This window comes from Orcinus orca, chromosome 5 (genome assembly GCF_937001465.1).
Source record: "Orcinus orca chromosome 5, mOrcOrc1.1, whole genome shotgun sequence".
In the NCBI taxonomy this organism is placed as follows: Eukaryota; Metazoa; Chordata; class Mammalia; order Artiodactyla; family Delphinidae; genus Orcinus; species Orcinus orca.
The window spans coordinates 69858023-69877281 of record NC_064563.1 but is presented as its reverse complement, the minus strand read 5'-3'; the positions used below and the strand labels follow the sequence as shown (position 1 = coordinate 69877281).

General features: G+C 44.0%; 1 protein-coding gene across 3 annotated transcripts in view; it reads right to left on the bottom strand.

The window, feature by feature from the left end:
• The window catches only part of LPP (LIM domain containing preferred translocation partner in lipoma), a 694580-nt gene that overhangs the window by 619571 nt on the left and 55750 nt on the right, over positions 1-19259 (bottom strand). For all 3 annotated transcript variants that reach the window (XM_049710229.1, XM_049710230.1, XM_004278484.3), the window contains exon 2: positions 6423-6539. The gene's annotated coding sequence lies outside the window, so the exon portion shown is untranslated. The remainder of the gene's footprint in view (positions 1-6422; positions 6540-19259) is intronic.

Below are 19259 nucleotides of genomic sequence, written 5' to 3'. Positions count from 1 at the left end.
ACCTGGAAAAAATGGACAAACTCTTAGAAAAGCACAAGCTTCCAACACTGAACAAGGAAGAAATAGAAAATATGAACAGACCAATCACAAACACTGAAATTGAGACTGTGATTAAAAATCTTCCAACAAACAAAAGCCCAGGACCAGATGGCTTCACAGGCAAATTCTATCAAACATTTAGAGAAGAGCTAACACCTAACCTTCTCAAACTTTTGCCAAATATAGCAGAGGGAGGAACACTCCCGAACACTTTTTATGAGGCCACCATCATCCTGATACCAAAACCAGACAAAGATGTCACAAAGAAAGAAAACTACAGGCCAATATCACTGATGAACATAGATGAAAAAATCCTCAACAAACTACTAGCAAACAGAATCCAACAGCACATTAAAAGGATCATACACCATGATCAAGTGGGGGTTATCCCAGGAATGTGAGGATTCTTCAATATACGCAAATCAATCAATGTGATACACCATATTAACAAATTGAAGGATAAAAACCATATGATCATCTCAACAGATGCAGAAAAAGCTGTTGACAAAATTCAACACCCATTTATGATAAAAACCCTCCAGAAAATAGGCATAGAGGGAACTTACCTCAACATAACAAAGGTCATATATGACAAACCTACAGACAACATCATTCTAATAGTGAAAAACTGAAACCATTTCCTCCAAGATCAGCAACAGGACAAGGCTGTCCACTCTCACCACTATTATTCAACATAGTTTTGCAAGTTTTAGCCACAGCAATCAGAAAAGAAAAAGAAATAAAAGGAATCCAAATCAGAAAACAAGAAGTAAAGCTGCCACTGTTTGCAGATGACATGATACTATACATAGAGAATCCTAAAGATGCTACCAGAAAACTACTAGAGCTAATCAATGAATCTGGTAAAGTAGCAGGATACAAAATTAATGCACAGAAATCTCTGGCATTCCTTCATACTAATGATGAAAAATCTGAAAGAGAAATTAAGGAAACACTCCCATTTACCACTGCAACAAAAAGAATAAAATACCTAGGAATAAACCTACCTAAGGAGACAAAAGACCTATATGCAGAAAACTATAAGACACTGATGGAAGAAATTAAAGATGATACAAACAGATGGAGAGATATACCATGTTCTTGGATTGGAAGACTCAACATTGTGAAAATGATGGTACTACCCAAAGCAGTCTACAGATTCAATGCAATCCCTATCAAACTACCAGTGGCATTTTTCACAGAACTAGAACAAAAAATTTCAGTTTGTGTGGAAACACAAAAGACCCTGAATAGCCAAAGCAATCTTGTGAAAGAAAAATGGAGCTGGAGGAATCAGGCTCCCGGACTTCAGACTATACTACAAAGCTACAGTAATCGAGACAGTATGGTACTGGCACAAAAACAGAAATATAGATCAAAGGAACAGTATGGAAAGCCCAGAGATAAACCCATGCACCTATGGTCACCTTATTTTTGATAAAGGAGGCAAGAATATACAATGGAGAAAAGACACCCTCTTCAATAAGCGGTGCTGGGAAAACTGGACAGCTACATGGAAAAGAATGAAATTAGAACACTCCCTAACGCCATACACAAAAATAAACTCAAAATGGATTAAAGATCTAAATGTAAGACCAGACACTATAAAACTCTTAGAGGAAAACATAGGCAGAACACTCTATGACATAAATCACAGCAAGATCCTTTTTGACCCACCTCCTAGAGAAATGGAAATAAAAATAAACAAATGGGACCTAATGAAACTTAAAACCTTTTGCACAGCAAAGGAAACTACAAACAAGATGAAAAGACAACCCTCAGAATGGGATAAAATATTTGCAAATGAAGCAACTGACAAAGGATTAATCTCCAAATTTTACAAGCAGCTCATGCAGCTCAATATCAAAGAAACAAACAACCCAATCCAAAAATGGGCAGAAGACCTAAATAGACATTTCTCCAAAGAAGATATACAGACTGCCAACAAACACACGAAAGGATGCTCAGCATCACTGATCATTAGAGAAATGCAAATCAAAACTACAATGAGGTATCACCTCACACCAGTCAGAATGGCCATCATCAAAAAATCTACAAACTATAAATGCTAGAGAGGGCATGGAGAAAAAGGAACCCTCTTGCACTGTTGGTGGGAATGTAAATTGATACAGCCACTATGGAGAACAGCATGGAGGTTCCTTAAAAAAGTAAAAATAGAACTACCATATGACCCAGCAATCCCACCACTGGGCATATACTCTGAGAAAACCATAATTCAAAAAGAGTCATGTACCACAATGTTCACTGCAGTTCTATTTACAATAGCCCGGAGATGGAAGCAACCTAAGTGTCCATCGACAGATGAATGGATAAAGAAGATGTGGCGCATATATACAATGGAATATTACTCAGTTAAACTGAAATGAAATTTAGTTATTTGTAGTAATATGGATGGTCCTGGAGTCTGTCATACAGAGTGAAGTAAGTCAGAAAGAGAAAAACAAATACCGTATGCTAACAATATATACGGAATCTAAAGAAAAAAAAACAAAAATAGTTCTGAAGAACCTACAGGCAGGACAGGAATAAAGACGCAGAGGGAGAGAATGGACTTGAGGCCACGGGGAGGGGGAAGGGTCAGCTGGGACGAAGTGAGAGAGTGGCATGGACATATATACACTACCAAATGTGAAACAGACAGCTAGTGGGAGGTAGCCACACAGCACAGGGAGATTAGCTCCCTGCTTTGTGACCACCTAGAGGCTGGCATAGGGAGGGTGGGAGGGAGATGCAAGAGGGAAGAGATATGGGGATATATGTATATGTATAGCTGATTCACTTTGTTATACAGCAGAAACTAACACACCATTGTAAAGCAATTATACTCCAATAAAGATGTTAAAGAAAAAAAAAAAGACCTGGGCAGAGAGCAAGCACACGCCCTGTGAACCAGGAGTAAATAGTTGGCAGCAATCTATACAGGACTCAGGGGGCTCTCCATCCATTCGCCATCAGCCCCCCTCCACCACATAGTAGCCCAATGGGGGAGAACCTGAGAACTCCTGACAACCTAGGGCTCTGCCCAAGGTAGAGTACAAGTGTGTCCACTGTGCTGAGGTCAGGAAATAGAAGCATGTGGAATTAGGAGGAAGGAAACAAAAGAGCCAGCTCCACCTTCTACTTACATGGACAGCAAAACATCTCCGACAACTCATCCCTTGGTTACAGAACAGCCACAGGGCCTCAGGAGTCTGGATGAGTCCCTGCTCAGACCCAACAAATCCTTTCGTAACTTTTGAAGCAGTAACATAAAAGCATTAAAGCTGGCTATACAGATGGTCACACATGCCCAGAAATCACCTGACTGACAGGCTGCAGGGAGCCAAGACCTTCACCTCTGACGGAAGTGACCAATGCTTTGCTTCCGGCAGAGATTAATACCTGATTCTTCTGAGGACCGAAGAGGAAATATTAAAACTGAAAGCCCTTGGCTACCATCAACAATTGTACGCTAGTATCAACAGAGGGAAATAATTTCCTTCCTGACTCCCACTAGGCCAGTCACGCCTAGAGCAGGTATGATTATCTACTCAAACAATGCAAGTCTCAAATGGCTAGACTATAGCTTCTAGGGAATTTCTCAAAGCACTGAGACTTCCTCAGTCTCTGAATCTACCTCCCTCCACCTCCTGCTGCCTAGAGCAAAAACAAATATGGAAAGTAATCATGATACACAACTTCATCTCAACTTCAACCATGATCATTAAGCTAGGTTCCAGGTCTAGCTCCTTTCCAAGACTGAGGACAAATTACTGCCCATCCAGTCCTGGGGATGATGTGGGTACAGAGTTGGAAGGAAGGACACACACTGAGCATATACTATGCACCAGGAACAGTGCAGAGGATTGCACATTCCATTGTCTTATGTTTGTTTATATTCAAGATCAATATTTTTCTTTATTGTCAATGTCTTATTTTTCTTTATATTCTTTATGTTGAAACTAAAGAAGGAAACAAGTGTAATGACCTATCATGTATGGACCACACTTTACAGTTTGCAAAACAAGTTGGCATCTATCAACCCACTTGCTCTAAACAAACACGAGAGGTGGGCAGGACAACGATTATTATTCCTAATTCTCTGATCAGGGGGATGAAGGTGGAGGGATGTTGTTTTCTAGGGTTGCACATCTAATATTTGGCAGGTCTTCTGATACCCCATGCCACCATACTCACTGCCTTTTTATGCACTCGCAAACTTCTTAAGGTGTACTGGTCCCAGAAGCCTATTTCTGTCCAGTTATTTGTTTCATTCTCATAAAACCATGAAGTTCAGCCTCATCTGTGCTAGAATTCCTAAAGCTTTCCAACAGAGAATTGGCCAGCACCTGATAGAACACCCTCAGGAAAAGGGCCAGTCTCTACCTTTGGATTTAGTCTGTCTATCCAGGAAAATGCACTGTGCACCTATTACGTGCCAGAGATCCTACTAGCCTGTGGAGCTACACATATGAGCAGGAGATGCTGCCCCTCTTCTGACTGCATTTTATATTCTTAAAGGCCATTGTCACGTGTGCCCTGCATCCTGCCTTTACCGGTCTCATTCCTGTAACAGTGGGACATCATTTCCGGTCCTCTCAGCATCCTAGTGTGGAGAGGCCAGTTGGCTAACGTCCCTTTCAGAGGAGGAGGCAAGGACTAAAGTTCAACACCCCAGGAGAGCCCCAACAGGAGGGTAGAAAAAAGGTTTATGGTCGCCCACAAAGCCTTAGTCCTCTCTCTGCCCCGTATCAGCACTCACATACTCTTCGGAGGAACCACCTCTTCTCCACTGTGTAGCTGCCATAAGCTTCCAGGTGACAGCAGGCAGCCAGCTCGTGACCAAGAGGGGAAACATCCTGAGGATGAAGCCAACACACACACAAGAGGGCAGAGCAAGGAGCACTGCAGAGAAACGGAGCCCAGGTCCTGCTCAAACTGAGCCTAAGGCCCACCTGACCTCGGGACTTGCCAGCTTCTGGCAGGGTCACCCACCCACGTCGTTCTCTCTATACTGCAATCTGAGGCTGCATCAGTGTTTTGGAAGACCACTGCTGGCTCATAATTAGCTTATGGACAACAGACGCTTCTGAGTTTCTTCCAACGTGCTCCTGGTAAGGTGCTCTCTCCCATTGTCACGACACACTCGATTTTTTGTTTGAATCCAAGTACGAGGCTTCATATTCATCACAATTTAATTTTAAGCACTGAAAAAACTCAGGCAGTAGAGCGGAGAACAAAGGTTTACATCTGATGCTCAAAGTATATGCTTAGGGCAAAACATCTCAGACCATGTTTGAAATGTTAACAGAGTCCAAGCAGTGGTTTCCAGCCTTTCATCTTATGCAGATCCATAGATGCAAAGAACACTGGGTGTTCTTTAAATATACATTGATTAAGAAAGCAAAGGGTGACAAAATGTAACTGGAAACTCAGCCATACTTTTAAATGAAATTAGGTTTTATGGATCACAACAGCATCTGCTCCCTTTTGAAAAACTACACCATAAACATGGCAACACATATTATTTATCTGGTAAAAAGCCAGAGGTGGGGCATATAGGGACTGGCCCTGGAGATGGAGACCAAAAATCTAGAATTCTAAACAGAAGCCTTTCCCAGAATCCCCCAGCTATTTTCCTCAGATCCCCCTACAGCCCAGGGTATCCCACACCATCGATTCTTTTCTAGAATACGATGTTCTACCTGCTAGAAACACAGAGGAATTCCAAAACACAAGGGAAAGTTTCCCTTACCTGCTCACCATTCTCCTTTCTCAGTGTGCAACAGGATTCCAAGATTCAGACTCAGATCCCTGTGGAGCCCGTGCAAGCCCTTTAAGACACAGGTGCACACCCCTGACTAAGCGAATTTAGCTTCCCCTACCTCAAAGGGTTGATGTGAAAATACAGTAAGATCACAGAAGAAGCATCTTGCACTGGGGAGAGCAAGAGCCGCTCAATACTAGTAATTCTTTTCTTCAGAAACGCCCACAACACTGTTCATTGACACTTTCTTTCTGGTCCTTCAATTTCAAGAACACTTCCCTCCATGACAAAGGAGAAAGAAGGAAGCAATGCAATTATTGGCAATCTAAAATCCTCATTCGTCCAAATCTTCTTCCAATTTCTCTTCCTGCCACCTTCCAAGAGCTGAGTCCTGCCTTTGCTTTGCCACACATTCTATTAGCATTATTATATCCTGTCCATTGCCAATGAACTCGGCTCAAGAAGACAGGAAGAACATTTTTGTTCTTCTTAGTTCTTAGCCCATCCTAGTTACCAGTGCCCATGCTTTAAATGGAAACCACTGCTTTTTAAAACTCATTAAAATATGCATATTGATTACAAAAGGAAAAAGGTTTCTTCTTTGCATAGGACTCACCAGCTGCGGACAGATATCTTCCCTCCGATGAGTGTCCTGCAGAACAACAGAGAAAGCACTGAACTGGAATCAGGTGACTGGATTCTGTCTTCAGTTCCGTTTCCTCAATGTTCCCACCTGTGCAAATGGGAGAAGAAGGTTGCTTATGAATCTCTAGGATCTTACCAGCTGTAGAACTTCCCAAGTTTATGAACTTACTGGGTAAACCATACTGGGAATGAAGACCAGGCTTGAAACCTGCAAATCTAGTGGCTGACCTCGGTATCTCCTGAGCGGCCAGTCAGCTCCTCGCACTTCTATTTCACTAATGTGCCTTAGAATGATGAGGAAAGAGAAGGCTGGTACCCCAGTGTTCATACCTCAGCTTTCGGGGGGAATATGACTTCATCATAATATCAGAAGTGAAACAGATAGATCAATTAGATACTCACATTTTAGGCAAGAAAAATTAACAGCAAAATCTGAACTACAATAAATAAACAGAGATAAGGAGTATGAGTTTGGAGATAGATTTCTAACTATGGGATCTAGTGGCCGCTGTGAACCTCAGTTTCCTTGCCCAAAACATGAGAGCCAGTGAGCAGCAGAGGGCTGGACAACCTTGATGCTTCCTGGGAAGTCCTCATTACTGGAGGACTTTATTTATTTCATTAAGAACAATCAGTGTTTTGCTACGGATTCTGCAATATATATTCCAACAGACAAGTATTCCAGGGTAGCTGGTTGTTACAAAATGTGTCTTCTGTAGACCCAGGGGAAATCCACATACCAGAAAAATGACTACTCCCATTTTCATTGCTGTCATTTTAAACAGTATTGAACCAATCATACAATTGTTTTGTGAATATGATCCCATTCAATCTTCAAATACCTGTACAAGCTCAAAGTTGAGAGAGACCTTAAAAATAACCCACTTCAACTCTTCCAACTGACAGGAGAAGAACCTGGGGGCCAGAGGAGGGAGGTGGCCACGCAGGAGCACACCATTAGTGAGTGGCAGGCCCCCCAGGGCTCAAGTCCGGGGCTCGCTCCACTGGACCGAGGTACGGCCACTGTAACAGAAGAGGTCACCGACACTCGCTGGCAAGAGACCTGCCATCAGCCACGCAATCAGCTTCAGAGGAAAACCAGGACTTACACACCCAGACCTCAGAACACCGGCTTCAAAGCTCTTGCATAAACACATGAAAGGATGCTCACCATCACTAATCATTAGAGAAATGCAAATCAAAACTACAATGAGGTATCACCTCACACCTGTCAGAATGGCCATCATCAAAACATCTATAAACAATAAATGCTGGAGAGGGTGTGGAGAAAAGGGAACCCTCTTGCACTGTTGGTAGGAAGGTAAATTGATACAGCCACTATGGAGACCAGTATGGAGGTTCCTCAAAAAACTAAAAATAGAACTACCATGTGACCCAGCAATCCCACTACTGGGCATATATCCTGAGAAAACCATAATTCAAAAAGAGTCATGTACCACAATGTTCACTGCAGTTCTATTTACAATAGCCAGGACATGGAAGCAACCTAAGTGTCCATCGACAGATGAATGGATAAAGAAGATGTGGCACATATATACAATGGAATATTACTCAGCCATAAAAAGAAACGAAATTGAGTTATTTGTAGTGAGGTGGATGGACCTAGAGTCTGTCATACAGAGTGAAGTAAGTCAGAAAGAGAAAAATAAATACCATATGCTAACACATATATATGGAATCTTAAAAAAAAACAAAAGGTTCTGAAGAACCTAGGGGCAGGACAGGAATAAAGACGCAGACAGAGAGAATGTACTTGAGGACACGGGGGGAGGGAAGGGGAAGCTGGGATTAAGTGAGAGAGTGGCATGGACTTATATATACTACCAAATGTAAAATAGCTAGCTAGTGGGAAGACGCCGCATGGCACAGGGAGATCAGCTCCGTGCTTTTTGACCACCTAGAGGGGTGGGATAGGGAGGGTGGGAGGGAGGGAGATGCAAGAGGGAGGAGATATGGAGATATATGTATATGTATAGCTGATTCACTTTGTTATACAGCAGAAACTAACACACCATTGTAAAGCAATTATACTCCAATAAAGATGTTAAAAAAAAAAAAAAGTTTTTGCATATAGCCCAACAGCAGAAAGAGACTAAGTTGGGAAAATGGAGTATAATCAAGGTGAGTCCAGCAAAGCAATGTGTTTCCTGAGAGCTAGCGCTCTTGACGGGCATTCGAAATTTCAAAGCCATCTCACTAAAATGAGAGAAAGGCATAATTTCAAACTTGCTGAGGGGATGGAATGTGAGGAGTCCAACACTGGCTCTGTGAACAGTAAAATCTCAAAAACAATAAATAAATAAAAACAAAAAGACCCCACCTCCAAGCCCCAGGAAACCTAAGCTTCTCCTTGCAGAGGGAGATATCAATCATACCGTTTCTACAACAGCAGCAAAGGGCAGCTGACTTCCCAGATTTTCAAACCTCGCTGAAAGGTAAAGCTCTCCACCTTGGGCCTGGGGCAATGTCTCAGGCACTGGCTAGCTTCTCTCCATGCACAAATGAACAGGGTTACCCTTTTCCACTGTCAACTTTTCTTCTAACAATTTTTTTTCTTCTTTTCCATAAAGAGAACAAGCAGTTCTGCTAAAAAACCACTGTGAAATGATTGAAGTTCTCATGCAAACAAACCATTAGCAGAGTTCAAATGCAATTTAAATTACCAGTTGTTAAAGTGCGCCTCGATTTCTCTGTAAGTTTCCAAGGAGAATTACATACTATACACCATTTAATTGGTTGTTTTCTATTTTTTAACATCCATTTATTTCCCCCCCCCATTTTATTTTCAGAAGTGTCTATAAAAGCTTCCCTTTAAAAAATTATACATTGTTGAATAGATTAAACCTGAAGATTGGAAAGTAGCAGAGAAACAGCTGCAGGATTACGCAGCTCAGCAGTAACTGATGGTTCTGACACCACAAGACATGCAGTTTTAAAATCTTAGGAGTCACCTGATGGTGCCCTCACCGTTTACAGATGAAGACGTTGAAACCCTGAAAGGGAAAGGAAGGCTTGGCCCAAGTCCTCTCACTGGTCAGTGATAGGCGCCAGGTGAGAACTCCCTACCTCCCAGCCCCGTGCTGCCTCTTCCCACTACCACATGTTGGAGGAGATGATGGGAAATGCTCAACAGATTTAATTTCCACCTGTAATTTTTTTTCTTAAAGAAAATATGAAGTCATCTTCAAATACACCCCTGACCTCAAAAGTGCAGCTGGCCAATGGCAATTATCTCCCCAAAAGGGAGAAAGAGAAGTAAAGGCTGATGAATGAGTGCAGTCAAAGGAGCTCCAAATGAGCAGATTCCTGGCAGGAAACGTCAAGACACTCTTCTAGACTCATTAAACAAGTTATGGGACATTAAGACTGCCCATTTCCATTGCTTTATCTGGCCCAGAACTTGTGGCTGCCCTGGAATGAAGGGATAAAGGCAGGTCTTGTCACTTCTGTAAATGGAAAGGATTTCTAGAGGCCATCACAAGTACAGGGCGAAGTTCAAGGCTTTGCTATGGGACCTGTGTAAATTATTTAACCTCCCTGAGCTCAAGCTTTCCTGTCTTCAAAGTGGGGCTAATATCACCTACCCATCAGGGTGTATGAAATCATTTCTTGGGATGCCGTACCCAGCATGCAAAGCACAGAGCCTGCAGGCAGCGTGCATTAATCAATTCTCACCCCCTCATCTTCCAAAGCTTCTGTCTACAATTTCTCAAAGCCTATGGTTCTGTGGTTCTAATTTATTAGAACTATAACTGAGTCTTATAAGCCATGTATGTTCACTAGGCCTGCTAGATACTGTGTGTCCCCTGACTGTAAATTCATTTATTTCGTCATCCAAAAAATAAAACAAAATAAAATACATGCCTGAAAACTTATACATCCATGCATTTTCCACCAAAGGCAAACTCTTTGGAACCGCTATCTAAAAATGTCCTTCGAATCCAATTGATGAGCCAGACAGTAGTAAAAACCCCAATTTAATGCCCAAGACCTCATTTCAACTGTCCATCAGCCCTATGAAAAAGATTTCCCAATTGTCCACTGAGGAAACTAAGGGTCAGGGAGGTCAAACAACTGTCTAAGATTTGGGGGCTAGTAAATGGTAAAGCCAAGACTTGACCCCAAGTCTTCAAAATCAAGCTCCACGACCTGTGTTTTATTATTTTGCAGTTAAAACTATACTATGGACAGCTGTTCTGCTAGAGGCAGAAATATACCTGGAAAAAAATCTTCTGCTGTGTTCACATTTTAAAACGAAGTCTGAACTTGCAAACTAAAAAATGTTCACATTAAAAGCAGATAGATCCTTCTTGAATGTCACCCTGCTGTTATGTTCTTTTTTTTTAATTTACTTTATTGAAGTAGAGTTGATTTACAATGTTGTGTTAATTTCTGCTGTACAGCAAAGTGATTCAGATATATATGTGTATGTATATATGTATATTCTTTTTCACATTCTTTTCCAATATGGTTTATCACAGGATATTAAATATAGTTTCCTGTGCTATACAGTAGGACCTTGTTGTTTATCCATTCTATATATAATTGATTGCATCTGCTACTTCCAAATTTGCAATCCATCCCTCCCCCACCTCCCCTTCCCCTTGGCAACCACAAGTCTGTTCTCTATGTCTGTGAGGCTGTTTCTGTTTCATAGATAGGTTCTTTTGTGTCATATTTTAGATTTCACATGTAAATGATATCATATATTTGTTTTTTTTCTTTCTGACTTACTTCACTTAGTATAGTAATCTCTAGGTCCATCCCTGTTGCTGCAAATGGCATTATTTCATTCTTTTTTATAGCTGAGTAGTATTCCATTGTGTATATATAGCACATCTTCTCTATCCATTCATCTGTCAATGGACTTTTAGGTTGTTTCCATATCTTGGCTATTGTGAATAAGGCCGCTATAAACATAGGGGTACACGTATCTTTTCGAATTATAGTTTTGTCCGGATATACACCCAGGATTGGGATTGCTGGATCATATGGAGAAAAGGGAACAATCCTACATTGTTGGTGAGAACATAAATTGGTGCAGCCACTATGGAGAACTGTATGGAGGTTCCTCAAAAAACTAAAACTAGAAGCTGCCACATGATCTTGCCGCTATGTCTTAAGTGAAATAAAGAGCTCAGAGCCCTGGCACTAAGCAGACATCTGCCAGGTATGTGAGAAGCAGGCCTGAGAAAGGTTAGCAATGAGCTAATATCAGGGCAACTCAAAAACATTATTCAAGTGTCTGGGCTCATGATCAAATGAATCACGGGTAATCCTAGAATGAGCTTCTGAACACCCCCCGGCGCAACTGTTAGCTGCCACGATGTCGATGCCCTGCATTCAGAGGTGCACAAAACAGGCATTTGCTGGTACCTCCTGTCCTTAAGAAGGCAGAGTGTACGGGCCTCGCAGATACAGGCGCTGAGTCAGACATGCCTTGAGCTCTCAAAGAGCTCACAGGTTCAAGAGGGACACACTCGCCCGTGACAAGACAGAAGGAAAAGTGTGCAAAGTACCAGTACGTGCAGTGTCCTTTTGAGGGTCAGGAAGAGCTCTGCGGATGACGCCTTCTAAACTGGGCCTGAAGACCTGAGAGGATTTCCAAGTATGAGGAGGAGGGAAATAGGCCCAGAGAACACGGTGTGCTAAGGCCTTAAGGAGACGAGTTCAGGGTGTTCTTCTTGGGGAAAGTGACTAATCTGGTGAGGCCAGTGGCAAAAATACATGGAGGGAGGTGGTGGGACATGAGGCTGGAAAGGAATGCTGTGGCCAGAACATGGAGGACCTCGTGTGCCAGGCTAAAGCACGGGCTCTTGAGACTCATGGCTACCACATTTTGGAAAATGACACAAGAGAAAGTTACATGGAACTGAATCCCCTTCCGTAATCAGCTTCCAAACACAGCAAGGGTGGGAGTGTCTAAACGAAAGCTTCCTCTGGAGGGACCCTTCGCTGGGGCCCCACCCAGAGAAGTCAGAGGAGAGGGTGGCCCTCAGAGTTGCCCCAAACCCACCCCTCCACTGACACTTTGCTCTAGTCCGGAACACTCACCCATGGAAGACCCAGAAAAGAAACCAAGTCTCGTGTTCCAAACAGGATTTCCATTCCGCCTTTAGGGAAATGTCAGCACTACGCAATCTGATGAACCAGAAGAACACAGGCTAAAATGGGACCCTTCCTGCCCTTAAAGAGCTCCCAGTCTAGAAACAGAGATAAAATATAAAGTAGGTGATGGCAGGTGCCACAGAAGCAGCACAGATGACAGTACAAATCTTCCTAACACGCTGTGGCTTGGTGTGATTATTTGTACCCGCTTGACAGATGAGGCAACTCATCAGGTTAACTGACCTCACAGATCACACAGCTAGGAAGCATCAGAGCCAAAACTCAAATCCAGATCCCATGCCTGTAAGCACCATACGGTTATACTTTATTGCCTCCTGGCCCACTGTGTTGTGAGTTAGCAGAACAGAGAGATCGCTTCTAAGGGAGTATGGACGGTAAGGAACGGATGGTGATCAGAGGTTACTTCATTCAGAAGGTGGCATCTGTGCAGAAGTTTACAGGAGAAGCAGGAGTTCTAGGGATGAAGATGGGAGAGTTCATCTCAGGCTAGAAGAACAGCATGAGTTACAGCATGAAGGTGAAAAAATGAGTGAGTGGGAACATCAAGGGTGTTCACAAGCTACTGCTGTCTGGTTATGATGAGCCCTGGGTAGCAGGGGCAGTTTTTACTTAAATGCCAAAAATACTAGGAAAATGTTACGAATAACAAAATAAGTGAATTAAAAGTCAGGGAAATGCCGCTGAATATACTAGGGAAATAATAAATGTTTCAAAGCAGGACCGTGGCATGGTCTCAGCTTTCCTTGGGATTCTGTGCTTCAGTGCTAAGACCATGCACTAACCTTTCAGGACCTGGGCCAGAGTCAGGAATAAAGGGCCTTCAGGTCCTTTCAGGTCAATGTACAGCGGGACCCTGGACCCTCTGGAGGTTAGGGCTTCTATACCTATCTCACGGATCCTGACCTTCTCGAGAAGAGTTTCTACAGATAACTAAATGAGTTCCAGGCCCTCGCTGGAGCATAAGTACCCCCCAGTTGGTAAAAAGAGCATGGAGTACAGGACGGGAGTTATAGAATCAAAAGGCCTTACACTTGATTCTTGGATTCTCCACTGATTAACTATGGAATGCTGAGCAAGTCACTTCCTTTTAACGAAGGCACCGTTTCCTCAGTTGTAAAATGGAAACGATCATACTTACATAGCTAGGTTCTTGTGAGCATTAACAAGGAATCTGTGAGATTAAATATAAGGATACGTGTTTCTACATGTGGGGTGACATGTTTAGAATACGTGCTCCCCCGAAAGCCACCACATTGATAGAAATAGTATAAAAACTGCCCAATCCTCCTGGTGAAGCATCTAAATCTGCAATTGCCAACAATCTTCCCCCTGTTGAAAATTGAGCTATATTCCCCAGGCAAAGTCATTACATCTTTTTGTGCCAAATTGTTTTCATCTTTTAAATGACCCAGTAATCCCACTTTGGGCAATATACATAAGGGAATAATCCAAAAGGAAAAAAAGAAGGCAATTTGTTCAGAGATGTTATTCATAGTGCTATTTCTAGCTCCTTATATATCCCTCTATTATAGCACTTATCTCACTGTGCTGTAATTATCCACTCCCATACGCCTCCAAATTATCTTTGAATCCATCCCCGGCACCTAGCACAATGCCTGGCATACAGTAAGAACTCAATAAATGTTTGTTGACTAAATGAATGGGTAATATACGAGAGAAATTTTAAAAGAAATTCAAGTGAGCAAAAACAAAACATTGTTTTTAAGAGATGATGCTAAAAGAGTGTAAAAATAAAAACCCAAAAAACAGGGCTTCCCTGGTGGCGCGGTGGTTGAGAGTCCGCCTGCCGATGCAGGGGACGCGGGTTTGTGCCCCAGTCCGGGAGGATCCCATGTGCCGCGGAGCGGCTGGGCCCGTGAGCCATGGCTGCTGAGCCTGCGCGTCCGGAGCCTGTGCTCCGCAAAGGGAGAGGCCACAACAGTGAGAGGCCCGCATACCGCAAAAAAAAAAAAAAAAAAAAAAAAAAAACACTGGCAACTATAGACTGCAAACTATTTGAAGAGGAGTTTGTCAAGAAGCCTCAGGAGTGAATTTCAGATGACTTTGTCTATAATCTCTGAGCATCTCCAGGCTTAGGCCAAGTGCAGTATAAGATCGCCATGAGACACCCTGGGAAAAGGTCACATGCTAGGTCACTTTGGCCTGGTGGCCAGAGCACGAGGCCCGGTCAGGAATCTTGGATTCCCAAACTGACTCAGCCACTACCTAACACTGACTAATCACCTAACTTCTCTGAGACCAGTTTCTCCATTGAAAATTGGAGTACTTACAGGGAAGTCCAGCCCATGAAAAGGAATTACAGGGAGCAAGGCAAGGTCCAGCAAGTGTGAATTCAAATGTAAGTAAAAGAGGAGGGCTGAGGGGTACCCTTGGACCAGGGTCCCCGAGGCAAGGCGGAGCTTTGAAGCCCCAGCTCTTCCGGGCCCCCACTGAGCCTTCGAAATCCATCTGACAGGGTGGTTGAAGGCGCCTCACCACAGAGTTTACCGGAGGCAGGAGTTTCTGCAAGAACAGAGGACACATCAAGGAAAAACCGTATGTTAAATATGGCCCATGAAGTCAACATCACTCTGATGTTCTGTATCCTTGGTGGGAAAGAATGCTTTATACAAATACCCAGAAGGAGCAAAGGAAGCGGCACGTTCTGCGGGGCTCATCGTGGGGCGCTCCAGCAGCTCTCAGCCGGGAAGTCAGAGGCAGGAAGCCACTGCCCTCCGGTCCTTGGCCAGAAGCTCAAGGCTAGAAACCAAAGCGGGGAGCACTCAGACTCCTTAGTCCAAACCAGCTGCACGTCTGCGCACCCCACTCCACCTCCATCGGGGTCTCTCAGATTGCTGCCCACTTGAGCTTGACATTTCTCTGGAGGAAACTGCACCTGACATCCTACAGAGTTAGACGATCCCACCAAAGCATGTCATGAACCCATCCCCTTCTCTCTGGTTCCACTTCGACGACCCTAATCACTGTGACTACCACCTTTCACCTGGATTATGGCTTGCTTCTACTCCTTGCAATGCGTTTCCCCCACAGAAGTCAGAATGACGCTGGTAAACGTGACTCAGATGCTTCCCTGAGCATCTTCACACCTCAACTCAGCTCCAAGCCCCTTCTCAAGCTCACTGACGCCTACCAGCCACGGCCTTGCCCTCATCTCATGCTTCTCCCCCAGCAGTCCACTACCTTCTGGCACACTGGTCTCCTCTGTTCCTCAAACACAAACTCATTCCCACTCCACAGCCCTGGCACTGGCCCTGCCCTCTGCCTACAATGCTCCCTGCCCAACCCCGACTTTCCCATGGCTGGCTCCTTGTCATTCAGACCTCAGCTTAAACATCACTTCCTGGGCTCTTCCTCATTCCCTCACGGGCAGAGCACCCTCTGTGAACCCTCCTAAGGGTTACTTATTATTCTCTGCTGTTTACATGTTCATCTATTATCTGCCTCCTCCACACAACCCTACTAGAATGTAAGTTCCAAGGGATCATTGTTTTGTGTGTCTTTTTCTTCACTCTAAACCCAATACTGGATCAGCGCCCAGAGCAGTAAGAGGCACATAATTGGGAATCCAATAAAGACTTAATGAAATTAGATGAATGCATGCAACAGATGACAGAAGCCTCAAAGGCTGCATCAAGGCAAGTAGCCCAGCACTGCGGCTAACATCCTGGGCTTTGGAGTCAAACGCGGATCACTGATTCTTGCAGTCAGGAGCTGTAGGAGTTCAGGCAAGTTTTCCCACTTCTCTAGGCCTTATTTATCTCAACTAAAAAGGGGACAACAGGACTTCCCTGGTGGCGCAGTGGTTAAGAATCCACCTGCCAATGCAGGGGACACGGGTTTGAGCCCTGGTCCGGGAAGATCCCACATGCCGCGGAGCAACTAAGCTTGTGCGCCACAACTCCTGATTCTGTGCTCTAGAGCCCGCGAGCCACACTACTGAGCCCACGTGCCACAACTACTGAAACCTGCGTGCCTAGAGCCCATGCTCCGCAACAAGAGAAGCCACCGCAATGAGAAGCCCGTGCACTGCAACGAAGAGTAGCACCCGCTCGCCGCAACTAGAGAAAGCCCGCACGCAGCAATGAAGACCCAACGCAGCCAAAAATTAATTAATTAATAAGGAAAAAAAGAAAAATAATATTAAGGGTGGGGCGGGAATGTGGGGAGAATTAAAGGAGATAAACCATGTGGAGCGCCTAGAACAGGGCTCACCACAGACGAAATGTTCGCTGTCATCAACTGCAGCCCCATCTTCCAGGCGGGAAAACTGAGACTCAGAAAGGTGCATGAGCCTTCGCCCAAGTTAGACACTGAGTTAACAGCAGAGTCAGGTTAGAAAATCTCCTTTTTAGTCTCTGTCCACTGCTCCACAGACCAGTTATTCCTTAGACAATAATAATAACAAAAATACCTGATATCATGTCATCGATTTATATATTCTGCCTTGTTCCAGAAAAAATCTGAAGTACCTGACAAAACATGCACACCGTTCATGATTTTTTTTTAAAGTAATAAAATTGGGAAGGGAGATGGAAAAATAAGGTGAAGGAAAGGGACAGAAATATAAGCCATATGTCTCATACCATTTGCTAGAGGTGGGCTTCACATTTGGCTCTGAGCTTCCCAGAGGCCAATATAAACCAGAGGGAAATACCTGTGTACATATGGTCCTTGGGAACACTTGGTTACTGAAATGTCACAGCACTGTGTGAGGAGGTGTCACCACCCAGGTGAGAATCACCCTGGTTTTTCACACTCTTGCCAGCTGAATTCCACCATCTGCTTACACTCCTGATCACATGCACTCTAAAGCCACACGACCTGGGTTCAGATCCCAGCTCCACTACTGACTGCATGGTGTTGGACAACTTATTAACTCCTCAAAGCCTCAGGTCCTTCCGCTATAAAATGGAGGTAAAAAATAGTACCTAAATTAAATGTGGTGGTATATATACAATTTATTACTATTCAGCCATAAAAAAGGACATTCTGACAAATGCTACAACACAGATGAACCTTGAAGACATTATGCTGAGTGAAAGAAGCCAGTCACAAAAGGACAAATACCGTATGATTCCACTTCTACAAGATACCTAGAAAATTCAACTTCTTAGAGACAGAAGGCAGAATGATGGCTGTCAGGGGCTGGGGGAGGGGAAAATGAGGAGTAAAAGTTTAATGGGTACAGAGTTTCAGTTTTGCAAGATGAAAAGCATTCTGGAGATTGGCTGTCCAATATATGACTGTACTGAACACTACTGAGCTGTACACTTAAAAACGGTTAAGATGATGGGGCTTCCCTGGTGGCGCAGTGGTTGAGAGTCTGCCTGCCAATGCAGGGGACACGGGTTCGAGCCCTGGTCCGGGAAGATCCCACATGCTGCGGAGCAACTAAGCCTGTGCGCCACAACTACTGAGCCTGCGCTCTAGAGCCCGCGAGCCACAACTACTGAGCCCGCATGCCACGACTACTGAAGCCTGCGTGCCTAGAGCCCGTGCTCTGCAACAAGAGAAGCCACCGCAGTGAGAAGCCCGTGCACCGCAACAAAGAGTAGCCCCTGCTCTCCGCAACCAGAGAAAAGCCCGCACGCAACAAAGACCCAACAAAGCCAAAAATAAAATAATTTTTTTTTAAAAATGGTTAAGATGGTAAAAATCGTTATGTGTATTCTACCAAAATTAAAAATACAATTAAAACAATAGTACCAACTGAATCACTTTGCTGTACAGCAGAGTGTACACAACATTGTAAAGCAACTATACTTCAATCAAATAATTTTTAAATAAATAAGTAAATACCCCCCCAAATAGTACCTACTGACAGGTAGCTGTAGTGGTGAATCAATGTAGGTCAAGTGCTTAGCCCAGTGCCTGGCACCCAGAGAGCAGTCAGTGCATGTCAGTTCTCCTTATGGGCAGTCAAAGCATTCCCATTGGTACTACCAACCCTAACCTCTTGGTGCCCATGGTCAGCATCACAGCGGGAAAACATCCCAAGCCTCGACGCTTCAAGGTAGGCTCCTCTCACCTGGTGAACAGAGCCTACAATCACGGCCCAGGCACAGCGGGTAGGAGGAGGTGGGGTGCGTGCAGGTTCCCGGGAGGGAAGTCCCTGTCTCGTCTCCCCCGTGCTTCAGAGCCACTTAGAGAGCTGCTTCCCCTCCCTTCCTCACCGACCACACAAGCTCAGGTGTGTCAGGGCACTTTCTCCCCACTATTGTGATCTGTCACCTAAGGCCATGGGCATCAAAGCACTTCTCCAAAACACATCTCCAACATCTTTCCTGCACTAGAGAAAGGGGTCCCCAAGCTGATCAGAAACTGATCTGACTACGAAGCGTTACTCATTAGGGCCGTGTAACATCGCAGGGACTGTAGTGGGGTGGTGCCCTCCTGGTCTCTGTCGAATGCTGCTGTCACATCAAAGAAGGCTAAAGAAGTCTGTGTGTGTGTGTGTGTGTGTGTGTGTTTAAAATCTATTCAGAATCAGGGCTCGCCTATGAATGGGAATTATACTCCAGAATTCTTGCAGCTTTAAGAATAGTGGGAGAGGCTTAGATGGAAAGCCCTGATCAGTTTCTTTCAAGGCCTGTGCATAATTTCATCTCCACGGGTAAAGCTGAAATAAAGGCCTCCA